Here is a 19632-nt window from a genome sequence, read left to right as displayed (position 1 = left end):
CCATGGAACTTGCAGTATAACGTAACGTCAAAGTAGTTGTGGGGGAGTTATGTTGCAACTTCCTCGTATGAAACCGAGGCTTACAAATGCAGAAATAAAATGTAAAAAGTTGAGAATCTGTATTGGTTTGGATGTGCAATGATGGTGTCTTTGTGTTCACTCAATGAGTGTTTGTTGGTGTGAAGAAGCAATGAAAACCGACACAGATGAGCTGCAGACATGTTCGCAAACGGCTATAAACTCGAATAGTACGGTTAAAAATGACCATGAAATATGAAACGGGATTCAATTTTAAATTCAATTTCACCTGGATCACACAGGTCACATTTTCTCTCCCCCTCTGCGACTCAAGTGGATGGGGAATGGAAAGGGTTTAAGATTTAAGAGTATATTTGGATGGCAGTGCTATTAAAATGATTCCAGATAGCGTTACGGAGCGAAGATATGTGAAGCAAGACGCTCTTTATAAAAGGTCAAGATTCTATACAATGTCCTGTTTTACCAGACGCAAAAACCTGAATAGTCAGCAATGGAATTTATTTTACGACTGTACAATTTCCTGGACCACACACACACACACACACACACACACACACACACACACACACACACACACACACACATTGTGTTTTCATCACTTGCGAGGACCTTACATTGACTTACATTAATTTCCTTGAGACTTTCCCTGGCCCTCTAACCTCTAACCCAAACCTAAGTCTACCCTCAACTTAAAGCAAGTCTTCACCCTAAAATGTCCATATTGCGTTAAGGGGACTTCCATTTTGTCCCCAAAAGGAAGGAACGTCCCCAAATATATAAGGTGTAAACAGAAACATGTCCCAACAACATAAGCCCCTTTTACACAGAGATTGCGGCATATTGACGGAACAACATCACTCCAAAATGCCAGCTTTGCTTGCTTCTGTGTTATTTACACAGAACCAAGCAACGTCTGCCTGCTGGCGCATCAGTAGCTCCTTTTACACAGCGTTCCGGAATGAAAGAGGTGCTTGTAAACAGCGTCAAGTGTGACGTAAACATTTAGCGCCACGCCGGTCAGCTGCTTTACAACAACAACACTGGCTGGTGAATTGAGAGCAGAAGTGCTGGAGCTTGCAGTATGAGGGCCGTATTGACAGACCGCTGTCAAGGGTATAATGACCGTTGCTAAGGATCTACGTCATAGTTTTGATGGATAGACGTCTACAAACAGGACTACTACTCGTTCAGAAAACAATGGAATACTTTTTCAACATGACTTTGCATGTATCAGGAGAGCAGGGAACGCAGGAGTCATGGATAATGTCCGACAGGAATCCAGTCAAGACGACGTGAGTAGGCTACTTGGCCGCATATTGACAGTTATGGCGCTTTTCCACCGCAAATGTAGCTCGACTCGACTCAACTCGACTCGACTCAACTTGGTTTGGTAGCAGCACGGGTCGTTTTTCACCGCAAATAGTACCTGCTGAACGTGGGCGGGGTCGTCGTAAGGGGCTGGAAGCCTACTCCGGAGCAAAGTAGCAGAGCAGAAATTGCGAGCAGTGTTGCACTATTAACTGAACCAACCGCCAAGAACACGGATGAAAAATGTTTAAGAAATACCCCCCTTGTATCTGTTTGCTAAAAGAAGTAGAAGAATATTGCTACGGGCCATTAAAAGGGATGGTTGTTGTCCCGATGTGTGACTGCCACACAGTCAGCTGTAGGGATGCGTCACGTACATCCCTATGCACGTAAGCACGGGCATGATAAAGTTGACTGTTTAGTGCTTGTTTCAGGATACGTGTTTTCAAATGCAAGCCGTGTCTCAGCCTGAATATTTTATTGAGGTAATCAGTTCAGTCCGAGGCTTGTAATGTAATCGCTCGCTATCATGTCTGTCCCAGCTGGCTACTATTAGCCTAGCTGCTAGCTGCCCTACATGTCTCCTCTCGTATGATAAGTAACTTCCCCAACAACCAACACTGGGTGAGCTTAGCGAATATATGGAAAATAAATTCAGATCTGTGATGCAAATCAAATGAAAGAGAGCCAGAGAAGGCTGCACGCGGCGTAAATACACTCAAAAGTCCCGGAGAGTTGGGGAGAATAAACAACAGAATGAAGCCGGTAGTCTCTGGCCACTGATTGGCCAGACAATAGTCTCTGGCCAATCAGTGGCCGGCCGTCTGCCGACGTCACCTTTTAGCATCGGCTCAGCTCGCTTGGAACCTAGAGCGAGGCGATACCAAAAAAGCAGCCGCTACGTGGTACCAGGTACCATGAAATTGCGGTGGAAAAGCCAAAAATGCGAGTTGAGTCGAGTCGAGTCGAGCTGATACCATGCGGTGGAAAAGCGCCATTAGACAGTAACTTCAGGCTGCAGCCCGCAATGTAAATGTTCCGCAGTAATTTTCTCCATGAATTGTGTTATTTATGTTGGGGGATAATGCTTTGTTAGCTAGATGGAGCTCTTGTTAAACATATTGGCCGATTAGAATTATTATTTGTAGAGTGTGCGAGTCTTGAGTTGTGTTAGCAAAACAGTAGCTCAGTGGCCCGTTCGCTATACTTTATCCATTACTTAGCCTAGCCTAGCTTTCCCATTGTACAACTTCTCCTGGGCAGAAATAGACTCATACACTCTGCAAAATGAAGCGCTGGGGGTTTGGATTGAGCAACGGACCTTTTGATCAGATAGATTATACGCCGTTCCTTTTATTTGGTGATATTTACGGGACATCAGGCCGCCGTGGTTAATGTTAAACACACGTCCTTCAACTGCTAACATGGTCGCATGTTTAGAACGTAGGCTATGGAACGTCAAACGCCCCCCTGTTCCACAACAACAAGCAGGAGCATTTAAACATAGAGGCGCAACTGATTTTGTCGGGAATCTTACTACCCCCCGAGGTAGTAAAATTCCCGGAACAATCTCTCGCACCTTTCTTCCCTCGTTCCGCAACTGTCGCATTTATACAGCAGGGCGGAGGGCCGAAAGGCCGGCATATTCCCGGCTTTCACTGGCTGTGTAAAAGGGGCTATAGTTATTCAAGACCACACACACACACACACACACACACACACACACACACTAGCAGCTGAACCTAAGGCTTGTTCCTCAGTCTAGTGTTTTGGTTGGATCGAAACCCTGCCGGCTCTTCTGAGACATGGACCGTGCCAAGACAACACACACACACACACACACACACACACACACACACACTAAGCTCTTCTAAGATCCTGTAACGTGCCAAGACAACAGAGAGATTCCAGATCTCATCTCGGTGGGACACAAGAGCTTAGGTCTGTTGACTCTAATTCATTCATTATTAGAGAACAGTGTGACCAAGTGTAACTGTCATACAACACTCACACATTACCCTAAACCTTAGCACTATTTAGAATTAATGGTAACACTTTATAATAACTATCCGTTATAACTCGTTATAGATCATTAGTAAACTCTTAATTAATGATTATTAATGATTTGTTAAGTGTTTGTTAGCAGTTTGTTAGCAGTTTGTTAAGGATTTATAACAATGGTAGATAGTTAATAGCTTAATAATTGAATCAGTTCATCTGGGAGGTAATCCGAGATACCGACGAGGCTGAAATAGGCTATAGACCGGGGGTCACTAACAGGCGGACCGCGGTCCGGGTCCGGACCCAGACGCCGTCCTATACGGACCCGGACCTGTAGTCAATCAATTATTTAAGTATTTAAAATTTTGACGGGGCGCTTCTATTTTGACCGGCGCAGCTTTTCTAGACTTTACGGTACTGGTTTAGCGAATCAGGAAATGCTTTCGAGTTAAGCCATCCCGCCTCCTGCTACTCAGGCAGCCAATCGAATCTGTGCATTCCCGGCTCAGGCTGGCTCACAGACAAAGAGACAGTGAGCTATCATGTGAGAGATGACAGAGAGAAGTGCAAGAATTACGAGAATTTCAGCGAAATAAATCAGATTAGAGTGAGAAAGACAGCGGGAGGAGAGTGAGAGACAGCTTTCTCTCTCGCTCGCCCGCTCGCTCACCGGCTCTGTGTGTCGCGAGCGAGTTAACGAGCGATCAACAGCTGAGTTTTTTCCTATTATTTACTATCTATGGTTTTTTCCCCTTTTGTAAGACTGGTGAAAACCGATCAAGGTGCAATCATGTGGACTCTCTATTACCCTGATGTAGACCTATGTGTGAATGACACAGACATAAGATTGACATAATCACCAATCGCCAGCAGCACTGCATCTACTGCCCACAACAGCAACAGGAAAAACATTATTTAAAAAAAAAATTTGTATGTAGTTTCAATTATCTACATTTTAAGTTTTACATATTCTTAGTAATGGCAGAATTTATAAATACAGGTTAATTTTTTAGCAAGATATTTGGCAGTAGCCCCCACTAACATTAGCGAAAGCTAGTGGTCATCCGTCCCTCAGTCCAGTTATCTGGCTGCTAGCAAGTTATGTTGTTTTGTTAATTTTTCTATTCATCTTAACTATATTAAATGTTGACCTTTTCTTTTATTATTTTCCCCAGAATGCACCAGAATGCTCCGATTACATTCTAAAAACACAAAAAAAAATGACTGGGGGGGAAACCCCCAGACCCCCCTACAGGGGTTTAGTTTCTGACATGTCACTTTTTCAGAGCTTTTCAAAATTGCAAAATAAAAATCCAGTATTAGACAAAGTGGGAGATTACTATGTTAAACAAACATAGTAGGTATAGTGAAGTTTAGAAATTATACATTGAAAATATTCCTCAAAATTATTTAATTTTTCAAAAATGAATTATATATTTTATCTTTATTTTAAGATTATTATTATATTTATTTTCACCATTTTATTTTTAAATGCAGCCCTTCTCTATGAAGAGATTAGTTTCAGTTGAGTCACTTAAATAATACATATATCTTCAGCATTATATATCTATAATTATTTAAAAGTGAGAATAAATATTGTTGAAATGTTTTTGAATTGTTCTTTCTATATTGATCTGACAGTCAGTTGTTAATTACATGCAGACGTTGATACAACTACTAGGCTACTTCACTATATATCACACTGAATCATAACGCAAGTTAGACATTATGATGTTCCGGACCTTTGCTTGAGGACATTTTCTCTAACTGGACCTATTTGAATTTTAGTTGAATACCCCTGCTATAGACTATACACAGTGCATGGGCAACTGAGGGCAGCCCCATTTTCAAATATTTTTAAATAAACTCAATACACACTGTGCATGCCATGGACTTGAACGTGACGTGATCAGTTAATCTCGGATTACCTCCCAGATGAACTGATTCAATTATTAATCTATTAACTATCTACCATTGTTATAAATCCTTAACAAACTGCTAACAAACACTTAACAAATCATTAATAATCATTAATTAAGAGTTCACTAATGATCTATTAACAAGTTACAACGGATAGTTATTATAAAGTGTTACCGAATTAATTTATTATACAGCTCCGTAAAAAATAAAGAGACCAGTCTGGATTTTTTTTTAAATCTTCATCTTTATAATACTTAATGGAAATGCTCTTTAATGACAAACAATGTATTTGGAATTTGGTAGAAATGTTGTCAGTAGTTTATATTATAAAACCAAAATGTCCATTCGACTCAAGCATATGCCTATAAATAGTAAAAAAAGAGACACTGAACATTTGGACTGGTCTCTTAATTTTTTACAAAGCTATATATATTACTAATCATTTCTGATACTGGTGTACTCATTGCACCGTGGGTCGGTTATTACGTTATGTTGACTTCCATTTAGTCCCCATAAGGAAACTATGTCCCTACAATATCACTGAGCAACAGAAGAAGGTCCCCACAATGTTAGTAATACACAAACACACACACACACACACACACACACTGGTATTGTTGGTAATGGTTGTAGAAATTTTTATACATCAGATTTCAATAATGAGCATCATTTAATTTGGCAGCAGTGACATATTGGCCATGGTCTGGATGTTATTATTATAGAAAATACTGGTATTGGTCAAAAATAATTAATAATGCGTAAAATAAATACAATTCCAAAAGACTCAAGAGGTTTACATACTTTCAAGCAGCACAATATATTTCTCATGCAATGAAACTATGTCAAATACCCACAATAAACATTTCTTGGAACTTCCCCTCACTGTGGTTATCAACCATCGTTTCCTGCAGCAACCAACAAGCACAAAGTTTCACGATGTCTGTGTGGTTCATTATGCAACTGTGATCTGATCTGTCTTTGAGGCTGTGGTTTGTATCTGTCAGTGAAACACATGCAATATTACCTTTGTTATTTGGGTTGTCAAACAGGTACATTGACAGAGGTTTTCTATAATAAATGTTTTGCTGACACTAGTCCAAGTGAATTATACCTCTGGGGTCTGGGCTGCTGACATCATTGCTGTCCATTCTGCAACAACACAGAGAGGTCAACAGCTTGTCTATGGCCCCTTTCCTCATGAAAATATACAGAACTAAGTCTGCAAGAGCACTCAACTTCAGAGGCATAATGCACAGGTGGAAGACGGAATCGTGCGATCTTTTACCAGACACAACAGAAAATGAATTAATGATGAATGGCAAAAACAGCAGCGTATAAATGAGCAGCACCAGAACCAGAATTCCCACAATTCGTCGTTTTTCTTCAGTGGGGAGCGACCTGCAAGCAGACAGGGCTTTGAGGGTCCCACCCAGGAAGAAGATGAACAGTGGGAAGGGAAGGAGGAGGATGATCTCTAAGAAGATAAATCCTGTTGATTTATCCCATAAATGAAACGTGAGTAAAGGGACAAGAGGAAGGACCCAGACGAAGACACAGACCACCACAGAGATCTTGATAGTTCTTCTGAAGCGGTACCACAGTGGATGAGCGATGACCAAATATCTGTAATACAAGACAGACACATGGAGTTTGTTGTGTTTCAAAACAATTTAGTAAGATATATCAGACAAGGAATTAGTTTAACACATAGAGAGATAGCTACCTTTCCAGGGCGATGCACACCATGAAGCCAACACTGACCATATAGGTGAATATCTGAGAAGATGTCCCATATCACCCAATACACATATGTGTTCCGGTAAAGTACTGCCTCCATAACGATCATGCCGCAGAGCTGAATCAGGTCGGAGATGAGAAGGTTGATGACGTAGATCGGAGCAACATTATCCTTTCGCACCTGCAGAAAAACATTGGTAAAACATTTGCACAATACGAATTTTAGTAAATCAGGCCCTAAGAGTTTACAGCGATCATAGCATGTCTTTGAGCTACATGTTCATATGCTCACAATACAATAATGCCAAAATCTCACGGTTACCAAATATATTGCATTTCACATGTTCCTTTATTGCTTTATGATAAAAACAAAAAACTAATTATCCTGTACGTAATGTTTATATTTTTCATTTAATTTGTAACTAACTGGTGCCATTAACAATTCAAGAGAAGGCTGGAATGCCACACATGTGGTTAGGGTCCACATTCAAATATGGGCTAGTTGAATGTTCCTTAAATTATACAGATAATACAACTCTGTATCCCAGACAGAATATACGACAGACACATTATACAGACAGTACATAAATAAATCCCAGTCATAATGTACATACCAGAGAATAAAGAGAGTAGATGGCCATAAGGATCAGAGGAAGGCCGATAGTGATGATTATGCATGCCACCACATGCATGATGAATTGAACTTTTTCGTCATGAACTTTTTCTTTATGATCATCAGAGACGTTGGTGATGTTGCTGTAGTTGGAGTAGCCGTTGGTGTAGTTGTAGCTTCCGTTCTGTGAGGTGTTGAAGTTGAAATCATCCATTCTTCACTGTGAGACCTGATGATAAGTTTCAATAGAAAAATGCAAAAGTATTTGTATTCCTAATCTGAATTAAGTAAGTAGTTAATTGTAGTGCTTTACTTTCTTATTTATTGGTATATGTGCACCTACAATCCAAACATGTCTGCTTGTTAAAGTTTGCATATTGAGTTTAAACTCAGTTTGCAGTTTTTTAAGAGGGATAAAAACAAATTTGATTCATGAAAAAATTGTTCTTCCTATCGTCTAAGATTTTGAATCAGTTCATAATTTCCATAAATCAAAATGTTTGCTCAGAATGTATTAATGTAACCCAGTCTTACTAGGTTTGCCATTTGTTGTATCTGTACAATATACAAGCAATAATAAATGTTACCATGTGTCTAAAGTTTTCCTTTACATTATTGCAATCAGTTGATAGTACTTTTCAAACATAAAATCTACATAGCTGTATTCTTCTTTCGTGTCATAATTTGCAACAACGCCAAAAGATTCACACCCCTAGTTATTTTTCCTTTGAAATAATCTATGTAATATATTATCACAAAATTCCCATTTGAAAGCTACAAGACCTCACCTTATTTGAGTTCCTTAAACCAATGTTTAAGTGTTGTCCTCTGCATCCAAACAGTCTGCGGTGATGACAGTAAGTGAGTACATGCAGTAAGGTCACTGGTGATATATCATCGCTTCTCATCGCCACAATTTCCTGTAATTTACCAAGTCCTTCCATGGAACTTGCAGTATAACTTTAGTTCAGAGTAGTTGTGGGGGAGTTATGTTGCAACTCACATTTTCCCTCCGCCTCTGCGACTCAAGTGGATAGGGAATGGAAAGGGTTTAAGATTTAAGAGAGACGTGACGCACATTGGCATGTTTTTATTTACAAAGCCTTGACCGGGAAGCTTCCTCGTTATTTAACTGAATTGCTGCAAATCCCAGATGGGCTTTATCAGACCCGCTCCACTGACATTTATTTATTTATTTATTTATTTATTTATTTATTTATTTATTTATTTATTTATTTATTTATTATTCTTTCGGACAATTCCACACAATACACAATTTTCTCTTGCAAATATTCATACATCATACTTTGTGTTGTCCGAAGGGAGACGGAAGAAGCCAAAGGCTTATCAGGTCCCGCCCCCATTTTCATCAAATTCGGATTCAGATACACAGTTACTGTTACAGAAAATAAAAATAAAACAAAAAACAAATTTTTTTTATATATAGCTATATATATATATATATATATATATATATATATATACCCATACATTTTTTTTTTTTTTTTTTTTTAAGAATCTGCAGTCCAATACACAGTCAATTTTAATGTAATTGCTTCAGCTTTTAAGAACAGTTCAGTTTCTCTGTGACAATGCCAAGTGTATAAAGTGTGAAGTGGCCTTGTATTTGGCCTGTTCCATTTCTTAACTGGTAGTCAAAACACTTCTGCAAAAGTATTCAAAAACAAGTCTGTCTGCTGGCCTGTATTATTTGTTACAACATTGTAATGAAAGTGACATTGACATTGTGCTCAGGTTATTAGTCTGTAATTTTCAATAATTTTTGAAACATAATTTGCTTTGAAATTGCGCAAACTGCAACTCCCTGTGACAACTTCATCAAGTCCATTCCACAGCTTAATACCCTTTACAGAAATCGAAAATGATTTAAGTGTGGTCCGTATATTTTTCTCAGTGAATTTATCTTTTCTTCTTAAATCATGCAAAACTTCTCTGTCTTCAAACATTACTTGTAAACTGTTAGGAAGGCTTTTTTTTGAAGCCTTGTAAATAATTTGTACTGTGTGGTAATTTACCACATCACGTAATTTGAGAATTCTACCTTCAATAAAAAAGTTATTAGTGTGTGCCCTGTAATTGGCTTGGTAAATAATTCGTATTGCTTTCTTTTGAAGAATCTCCAACGGGTGCAATGTACCTTTGTAAGTGTTTCCCCATATTTCAGCACAGTAATGCAGATGTGGGGAAACTAAACTCCAGTATAATACAAGTAAGGCCTTTTGATTGAAACAATGTTGTGCTTTCCAAAGTATAGAAATACTCCTGGCTATTTTGCCCCTGAGATGGCTAACTTGTGGTTTCCAGCTTAATTTATCGTCAATTATTACCCCTAGGACTTTGTGTTGCTTGACCCTTTGAATTTCAATCCCATTTACCTTGATTTTTACAGCAACATCTGATGCTCTCCTGCCAAACATCATGAATTTAGTTTTTTCTAAATTTAGTGATAACTTATTTCGGTTTAACCACTCATGTAACTTAGTCAATTCAATGTTTACGATCTCAACCATATTATTCAGATCTTTCCCCGAATAGAAGATGTTTGTGTCGTCAGCAAATAAAATTAACCTGAAGACTTTTGACACTTTACATATGTCATTTATATAAAGCAGGAATAATTTCGGCCCCAAGATTGACCCCTGAGGGACCCCACAAACAATATCTAAGCATGTCGATGTGAACTCCCCTAATTTCACAAATTGTTTCCTGTCATGTAAATAACTTCTGACCCAGTCATGTGCCAAACCTCGAATGCCATAATTCTCCAGTTTATTAGTTGCTTATGCTTTATGTCCCACAAGCCCGGTCTGAGCTAGGAAAGACAGCTTTTAGCTTCAGTGCCCCTGACTCCTGGAACAATTTACAGCAACAAATTAAACTAAATAACTTCATATCCTTTAACCAATTTAAACAAACTATTTTAAATCTGCCAAACTCTACCTGTAACTGTTTTAATTAGGCTATATTTTACTTTCACCCATTTAATTTGAATTGCTACCACTTCATCTTCACCACTGTGTAAATGTTTCAATTGTTTTTCTCTTCACCTGTTGTTGTGTATTTGATGTATTTGCGTTGAATATTGTTTATGTATTGTTGTTTTTCCTTTGAATTTGTTTGAACTCGACGTCATTGTAAATGAGGGTCACCCCTCAATTGGTCTCTCGAGGATAAATAAAAGTTAAATGAAAATGAAAATATTTGGATGCAGTGCTATTAAAATGATTCCAGATAGCGTTACGGAGCGAAGATATGTGAAGCAAGACGCTCTTTATAAAAGGTCAAGATTCTATACAATGTCTTGATTCACCAGAAGCAAAAACCTGGATAGTCAGCAATGGAATTTATTTTTACGACTGTACAATCTCATGAACTACACACACACACACACACACACACACACACACACACACACACTGTGTTTTCAGTACTTGCGAGGACATTAAATTGACTTACATTCATTTCCAGGAGACTTGCCCTAACCCTCTAAACCCCAACCCTAACCCAAACCCAGACCTAAGCCTACCCTCAACTTGAAGCAAGTCTTCACCCTAAAATGTCATTATTGCATTAAGGGGACTTCCATTTTGTCCCCAAAATGAAGGAACGTCCCCACATATATAATGTGTAAACAGAAACATGTCCCAACAACATAGTTATACAAGACCGCACACATACACACACACACACACACACACACACACACACACACAAACACACACACACACACACACTAGCAGCTGAACCTAAGGCTTGTTCCTCAGTCTAGTGTTTTGGTTGGATCGAAACGCTGCCGGCTCTTCTGAGATATGGACCGTGCCAAGACAACACACGCACACGCACACACACACACACACACACACACACACACACACGCACACACACACACACACACACACACTAAGCTCTTCTAAGATCCTGTAACGTGCCAAGACAACAGAGAGATGCCAGATCTCATCTCGGTGGGACAGAGGAGCTTAGGTCTGTTGACTCCTGTTGGCGATAATTCATTCATTATTAGAGAACAGTGTGACTAAGTGTGACTGTCATACAACACTCACACATTACCCTAAACCTTAGCACTATTTAGACTTAATTTATTATACAGCTCCGTAAAAAATAAAGAGACCAGTCTGGATTTTTTTTAAATCTTCATCTTTATATTACTTAATGGAAATGCTCTTTAATGACAAACAATGTATTTGGAATTTGGTAGAAATGTTGTCAGTAGCTCATATTATAAAACCAAAATGTCCATTCGACTCAAACATATGCCTATAAATAGTAAAACGAGAGACACTGAACATTTGGAGTGGTCTCTTAATTTTTTCCAAAGCTGTGTATATTACTAATAATTTCTTATACTGTTGTACTCATTGCACCGTGGGTCGGTTATTACGTTATGTTGACTTCCATATAGTCCCCATAAGGAAACTACGTCCTCACAATATCACTGAGTAACAGAAGAAGGTCCCCACAACATTAGTAATACACGCACACACACACACACACACACACACAGGTTTCCAAGGACAATACATAGACTTACATTAATATCCTGGAGACTTGCCCTAACCATAACCACTGTTTGCCTAACCCCTATCCTAGTCTACCCTGACCTTAAAGCAAGTCTTCACCCTAAAATATCATATTTACGTTATGGGGACTTCCATTTTGACAACATGAGTAATACACGCCCACCCACCCACACAGACACACACACCATGGTAAATTTGAAACATCAGATTTTAACACTGAGCATAATTTGATTTGGCAGCAGCAACACATTGCTGGACGTTATTATTATTATTATTATTATTATTATTATTATTATTATTATTATTATTATTATTATTATTATTATTATTATTATTATTATTATTACAGCTGAGGCAGTTTGTCTGATTCATAAAGGGATTATGATAAGACAGGCAGCTGGTGCTCGTAGATTAACTGGCAGTGTGTTGGGAAGAGCTCAGATCTGTTTATGGTCACTTGTTCCAAATGGCAGATGATACACACACACACACACACACTGAGATAAAGCAGGGACAAGAAATCTTCACTTAGAGTGTCATCCAGAAAACAGTATTAAAAGGTACAGTGTGTAATTTCCGAGTGTTTTGGCGTTATCATGTACTGGTGAGATTGTAGATGTCAACACTCCCTTGCTAACCCTTCCCATTAGCAGGGACTGGAAATATTCACTTCTCCAGAAAACATCAAAACCGAAAAATGATTTTTTTCAAGTGGCTTTATACAGTGTGTAATAGAGGAGTATTTTGAGCTTGTAGATGTCCTCAATGCTCCCTTGCTAACCCCTTCCCTTCAGGGTAATTTTACAGACTCTACGGTGGCCTTCAAGGACAAGAAGATAGTCACTAAAAATAGTATCATCCACCACTGCCTCAAGTCTTTCCACAATACCAAGTGATGAGGTGAAGATGTATTTAGTTATTTATTCTATAGTACTTCTTCTTCTTGGTTTTCCAACAAGTGCATTTCCCCAGGACGCCCACTATAAATGTGTAAGGCCATTGAGTTTGTCCGTTCTGTGCTACTGTAGAAACATGACGGCCTCAGCGCCCCGCTCCTATGTAGATATAAAAGGCTCATTCTAAGGTAAAACAATATATATATATATATTTTCAAATGAATATAAATACTAAGTTAGCTTTCTCTGTCTCACTTTGTGCATTTTGACTGTTCTTCAGGTCCCTTTAGACACTTAAAGCGGACCTATGATGCTTTTTGACTTTTATGACCTATAAACGTTGTTATGATGATTCATAGTCATGCTTAACCATACTAAATTATCAAATAATGACTTACATGCATTTCGACGTATTCCCTGCTGACCGTCTGGGGTGTCTGTGCAGAGCACTAAACACTATTCTAGCCAGTCGAGAAGTCACGTGTTCAAAGCGGTCTACCCTTCCGTGACTTTGTGACGTCGCATGTAACTTTGTGAAGTCACCACGCGGATGTTTCCATGTATGGTAATGCTGTCACTTCCCTGTTCGCGTCTGCCTCGCGCCCTTATAGGTCCATGCTCGCGCTTCCCGCCACTGAAAGTGTTCCGGAAGGAAGGTAACCAATCACAACGGAGTGGGGTTTGCAGCAGGGGGGGGAGGGGAGCGGAGATGGCCGATCACAGGCGGAGGGAGCGGAGATTGCCGAAGCACACACACTCAAGTGTTGACAGGACGTGCTGGATCGCCAAAATAAGAGAAAGAGCTTCCCGAAAATCTACATAGTTTTTTGTGATGTGATTCGTGTCAGGTTGCTCTATAGCAGTGTAAAACAAGAAATTAAGACCAGAAAAGTAGTATAATAGGTCCTCTTTAAATTAAACCTGCAGTGTGTAGAATTCTGGGTTTTATTTCCTAGCAGATTTTGTAGAAAGTAATTATAATATCCACAAGTACATTTAATTTAGTGCATAATAGCTGAATTTTTTTTTTTATTATAATTTTTTCCCTTAGAAAGGGTCTCATATATGTCCATATTTCTGCATATTTTGGACCAAGGCCTAGTGCCGCCATCTTGAAAGTGTCATAGTTGGAATGTCATCAGATGCATTGTTTAAAATGTAGAATTGTTCTTGTCCTTGAAGGCCACTGTAGCTTCTGTTATTATTCGAAAGGGTTGGGGTTACCCAGGGAGTGAACTTTCTTGATGATGTCATATTACACACTGCACCTTTAACTTAGGAAAATTCTCTTATCAAAAGGCCATCTCTCAACATCGGATAATTAATCTTTGTCAGACACCTTGCCTTACTTGTCGACATTTATAAAATATCCCTTCAACAAAAAAAATCGAAATGACATCCTGGAATTGCCTGCCATGTTTTTACCGCGAACAAGATGATGAGCATCGCTTTGTTAACGCAGGGACAATGTCCATGTTAAAAAAGAAAATAGTCCCAGGGTGCTTTGGTGGTTTATTGAATAGAGCGCGTACCATATCGGCTCCGGCTTTCGTTGCAGTGGTCGCGGGTTCAAATCTGACCCGTGGACCTTTACTGCATGTCATCCCCCTCTCTATCTCTCTGTCTCCCCATTTCAACTCTGTACTATCTAATAAAGCTTGAAAATGCCAAAAGATTATCTTTAAAAAAAAGAGAGAATAGTCCCACTAAAGGCATAGGCCTACTAGGTAATTCTGGAGAATGTTTTTTGAAGAATCACTTTTTGTCAAAATCAGTGAATATCTCCTCACGATTGGCTACCTGTCCGTACTGTGTGAGATAAGAAAAGGAAATCCAGTCTTAACCTTCCTCTCGTGTTAGGGTCGCCACCGCCCCGTTTTGGATTTCAAATGCATAAAAGAACCACTTACATTTTGTTTATTGCATCAAGATTTCTTGACTTTGTCAGGAACCTCCATTTCAACAAAATAAAAAAAATAAAAAATGTTTCACTTAATTATAAAATGCTCTGGTGGAAATTATAACACTGGTGGTGTTAGGGTCGTTTTCGACCCGGTTATAGAATAAGATGTAAAAAACAATAACTAGAGCCAAAACTGAAATCATAAGTGCACTGTCAGCCAACACAATGACAGTCAGCTCCTCTCCCAATCATGTGAACTCTGGGGAGGTTCTCATTTTGACTTTTTTCACCCTTATACCTGCATAAAAGCGAAACAAACAGACGGGCATATCCATACATGTGAGGCCAATTCAGTATAGAGTTGGTGACTTGCAGAGTGCACATCTCCTATTTGCAGTATTCAAAAATGAGGAGATATACAGTGAGCCAAGTTATGGATCATGTTTTTGGTCAAAATGGCCTCCTGATTCTAAAACTAAGTGGTGTAAGGTCTGCCGAAGCACTAAGGACAGAAAGATAAACGTATTGTGCTTTACCTGCAAGAAATATCTCTGCAAAGAACACTAAAAGTGTTGCTCTTTATCACACATCTGTACACACATACATACACATGCACACAGAGACTTTTACTCAGTTTTTTTTACTAGTTTTGGAACTAGTAATTGATTTCGATTGGTTTGATTTGTTGATTGGTTGTTGTGTATTTGACCTTACAAATCTATATTTTGTGTTGTGACTTTTTCTAGTTTTCATTGTGTGTTTGTATAATGCTGAAATAAAAGTTTTTTTGCTGTTTTCTGAAATAAATATATATGGGTCGTAATTGACCAGTAACACCATAGATGTTAAAAAGGTCAATAATATTAATATGAAAAAATAAATAAAACTAATTTAGTTAAGAAATGTGTTCTCATACCCCTCAGTGATAATCAGGTAACACAACAACCAAATATTTATTTATATGATTCTCTTGAGGTTCATTTTACATTTTTTTTAATTGAAATTAAGGCGCATACTGACAAAAAAAAGGCCCAACCGCCTACACCAAAAATATTAAAAACAATATTTTCATGGATAAGGAAGCCTAACAAGGTAACCAAGAGATGAGAAACAAACTGGATGATAGATAATTGTTTTTAGTGGTTTTTACAGCTGATTTCAGACACGGGTCGAAACCGACCCGCTAACACCATGGATGGTAACAGCAAGTTAAGACAGGAGGAAGGTTAATAATACACAGTCTAGGCTCTGTAAACTGGTGTGTACACAAAGGGGATATAAAAAGCCAGACCTTTTTTTTTACATTTCCTTTGTTAACATACCTTTAACACATTCATATTAGCTAAGGTTTTCTCTGGTGGCGTTTTTCACAAGCCAACTGTCGCATTGTTCAATAATGAAACACTAATAACCCCCAACCCTATAAAGTAACTGATCCTTTTATTATAGTGTGTGTGTGTGTGTGTGTGTGCGTGTGCGTGTGCGTGTGCGTGTGTGTGTGTGCGTGTGTGTGTGTGTTTGTGCGTGCGTGTGCGCTCTGTGTGGGCTCTTCTAATCTCTTAGCATTAGCAGGATCACAGCGCTGTGACAGACATGCTGCTGTGAGAGAGCTCGGACATCTGCTTCCCCCCTCTCCACCCCACACACACACACACACACACACACACAAAAATATAATTTTTTCAGGCACTGGTCAATTTTGAGATTTGTATCTATTTATCTTACATAACATGTCTTCTTTCATTCTAGTATAAATCAAAGGTCCAACATGTATATGCAGGTGTTTATTTGACTAAACCTTGTCTGTTTGCATCTGTATATTTATCCCATACAACCATCTTTAACGGACATTATCTCAAGATAATTTTTTTTCAATTCTCTGAACCAAAAATCGCAACTTCTAAAGCACTTACATCAACTAACCCTAACTCCAAACCCTAGGTTACTTTGACAGGGGTGGAAAGAGGTTAATACAAGTCTGCGGGCTACATTTCGTATTATAGTTCTAAAAGTGAAGATGTGAAGCTCCATTGAAATCAACCGTACGAAGTTCACTTGAAGATTATTCAAAGTGTGACCTGGAGGGAAACCTTTGCACATCAAAGTGTGTGTTTGGGGTTTTTGCTTCATATGGATACTAGGCCTCTTTATAACTCTATAGCTGAGCTTGGGGCTAGCAAATTCAAGACCTGCTATTTGTAAAATTCATCCGAATTTCCAACCAAACTGTAGACGGTTAAGTTGGGGTTATTTAGGGGTCAGGATTTTGACAATGAGGAATGCATTGCTTTTTAGAATTCATATTTTTTTATTTATTTAATAAAATGTTGTTTATTAATTGTAATTGGTCGTGAAAAACTGTTATAGGACGGTAATGCTGAAGTTGTACGGGGTCTACTCAATGTTATCCAGATTTATAAGGCACCAAATGGGACGCAATTACTGCAAAGCTGAATGACTGGGAGACCTGTGTTATGAACTGTGCATACTGTTTAAGTGATTGCTGTATGAATATAGAGAGATTTAACAAGTATATTTACAAGAATAATGAGAAAGTGAATGAAAGGTGGAGTCAATGATTCTGGAGAAAGCTTGTTGTCAAAATCAGTGAATACATTATCTCCTCACGATCAGATTCCTTTCTGTACGCCCGAAAATAATCCAGTGTTAATACACAGCCTAGGCTCTGTAAATGGGCTAGCTACAGTGGGGCCCATTTGTTTACATACCCGTTTACAGAGCCTGCGTTGGCCCTCAAAAAATAAGTGGAAACATTCCTTCAATATTATATTAATAATTTACTCACAAGGGGAATTTTTCCTAGCAATATCAAACTGGCACTAAAATGTAATGTGTGCAAATGAGGTAAATCTCTTGTGTCTCAGTTGGTGGAAGTTGAATTCTCCAGTGAAAACACACATCATGATTTCAGCTGATCTCTGCAGCTCAAACTGCCCACCTACAACTCAACTGCCCATTGGGGGGAACTGTCCAATCCGCATGAGGCAAAGTAGCAAGGTTATTAATACAATAGCGTTCACATACAAGGCAATGCTAAGTGCTTAACAGGGCCATAACAATAATTGACAATGTTGTGCATGAATTGCATTTTGCAGAAATGGAAATTAGGCAAATTAATAGATAGAAATTAAAACAAAAATGCATTAAAAAAATATTTAAAAATAAAAATTTAAATTTAAAATGTATTAAAATAAAAAAAAACATCAAAACAAAATAGAGTTAAAGATTAAAAGTAGGTTTGCTCTATTATTTATTGGGGTTTACCTTGGTTTAGATTCTGACCTTGGGGGTTTGGATGGCTTACAATATACCAGTGAATCAGTTTTTGTGTTTAGTAGGGCTGTCAAGCGATTAAAACAATTAATCTAATTAAATGCAGGCTCTGTGATTAATTAATCTAAATTAATTGCATACTTATTTGACACTTTTTTGCCTGTTGTGTTTATAAACAGCTGTAGGCTATAGCCTACAGTTTGTCTCTCTCTCTCTCTCTCTTTCTCTCTCTCTCTCTTTCTCTCTCTCTCTCTCTCTCTCTCTCTCTCTCTCTCTCCGTCTCTCGTAACTCTGTCTCCTCTCCTTAGCCAGGTTTCCACATGAAATAAAAAGGAACTCGAGGCGAATTTTGTAGTTAAAACCACAAAAAAACCAGCAGGGTAAATGAAGACTGTCTATCTCCCACAACAGACAGTGCTGCACTGCTGCACAGCTGCGCATAGCGCCGACTCATTACCATCGTACTACTCATAGCCAAAAAATATTGACACACACACACACCGACACACACACACACACACACACACACACACACACACAGCTAGCAAACGAAAGTGACACAAGGAGGAAGATTGAGAGATACTTAGAGTTTTGAACCTATTGTTGGCGCCCACTAAATGAATAATGCACAGACACTGCGGAAAATAAAATAAGCTGTCTTCTTACCGTCATGCTTATTTGCCAGAAACATCCCATAACACATCCATAGAGACCTCGGCCCCTTTGCCCTGCTTCTTTCTTTACTGTTTAATCCCGTGCGGGACGCGTCCGCAAGCTACACAGGTGCAGCTGCGCTCTCCTCTCACCCCTTTTGCACCGGGTCAAAGGGCACTATAGAAGTGTGATTAATCTGCGTTAATTTTTTTAATCGCGTTAATTTTTCTGTGATTAATTAGTCGAAATGAACGCGTTAATATGACAGCCCTAGTATTTATTATAATTATTAAAAGTCCTTTGACACACACAGGAAACCAATGCAGTGATTTAAAGCTATAGTGCGTAACTTCTGTCGCCCCCATGAGGAACTCTGAGTCATAACAACAACACTTTCAGTCCATCTACATGAGGTAAAGCCTTCTGGGATGGCGCATGGATTTTATACCTTCTGCTTTTTCTTAGCAGTAGAATCAACAACTAAAACATTTCTTGAGCGCTTCTTGGGATTTTTCTGAGCTCCTGCACCAGTGTCAGGAGGGTGTGTGTGTGGGGGGGGGGGGACACCACTTTGTAAACACTGCCATACTGAGAAATACAGAGAGAGTTTTGTGGAGCTGATAGGCTTAATCAACTTTGTGGGGCTTATAATGCAGAGTCAATTTGATTTTAGTTTGCTTTAAATTTCTTCATTAACGCTCTTGAAAT

General features: G+C 38.8%; 1 pseudogene across 1 annotated transcript; it reads right to left on the bottom strand.

The window, feature by feature from the left end:
• Positions 1-6359: 6359 nt before the first annotated feature.
• On the bottom strand, positions 6360-7832 carry LOC307257538 (G-protein coupled receptor 4-like; annotated as a pseudogene). Its single transcript has 3 exons — positions 7620-7832; positions 6992-7186; positions 6360-6891 (listed from the first exon to the last, which is right to left on the bottom strand). The product of its transcript is annotated as a G-protein coupled receptor 4-like (transcript).
• Positions 7833-19632: the final 11800 nt, after the last annotated feature.

This window comes from Ammodytes marinus (genome assembly GCF_949987685.1).
Source record: "Ammodytes marinus genome assembly, chromosome: 11".
NCBI lineage: Eukaryota > Metazoa > Chordata > Actinopteri > Uranoscopiformes > Ammodytidae > Ammodytes > Ammodytes marinus.
The sequence above is the reverse complement of the archived record's forward strand: the minus strand, read 5'-3'. Positions and strand labels throughout refer to the sequence as shown.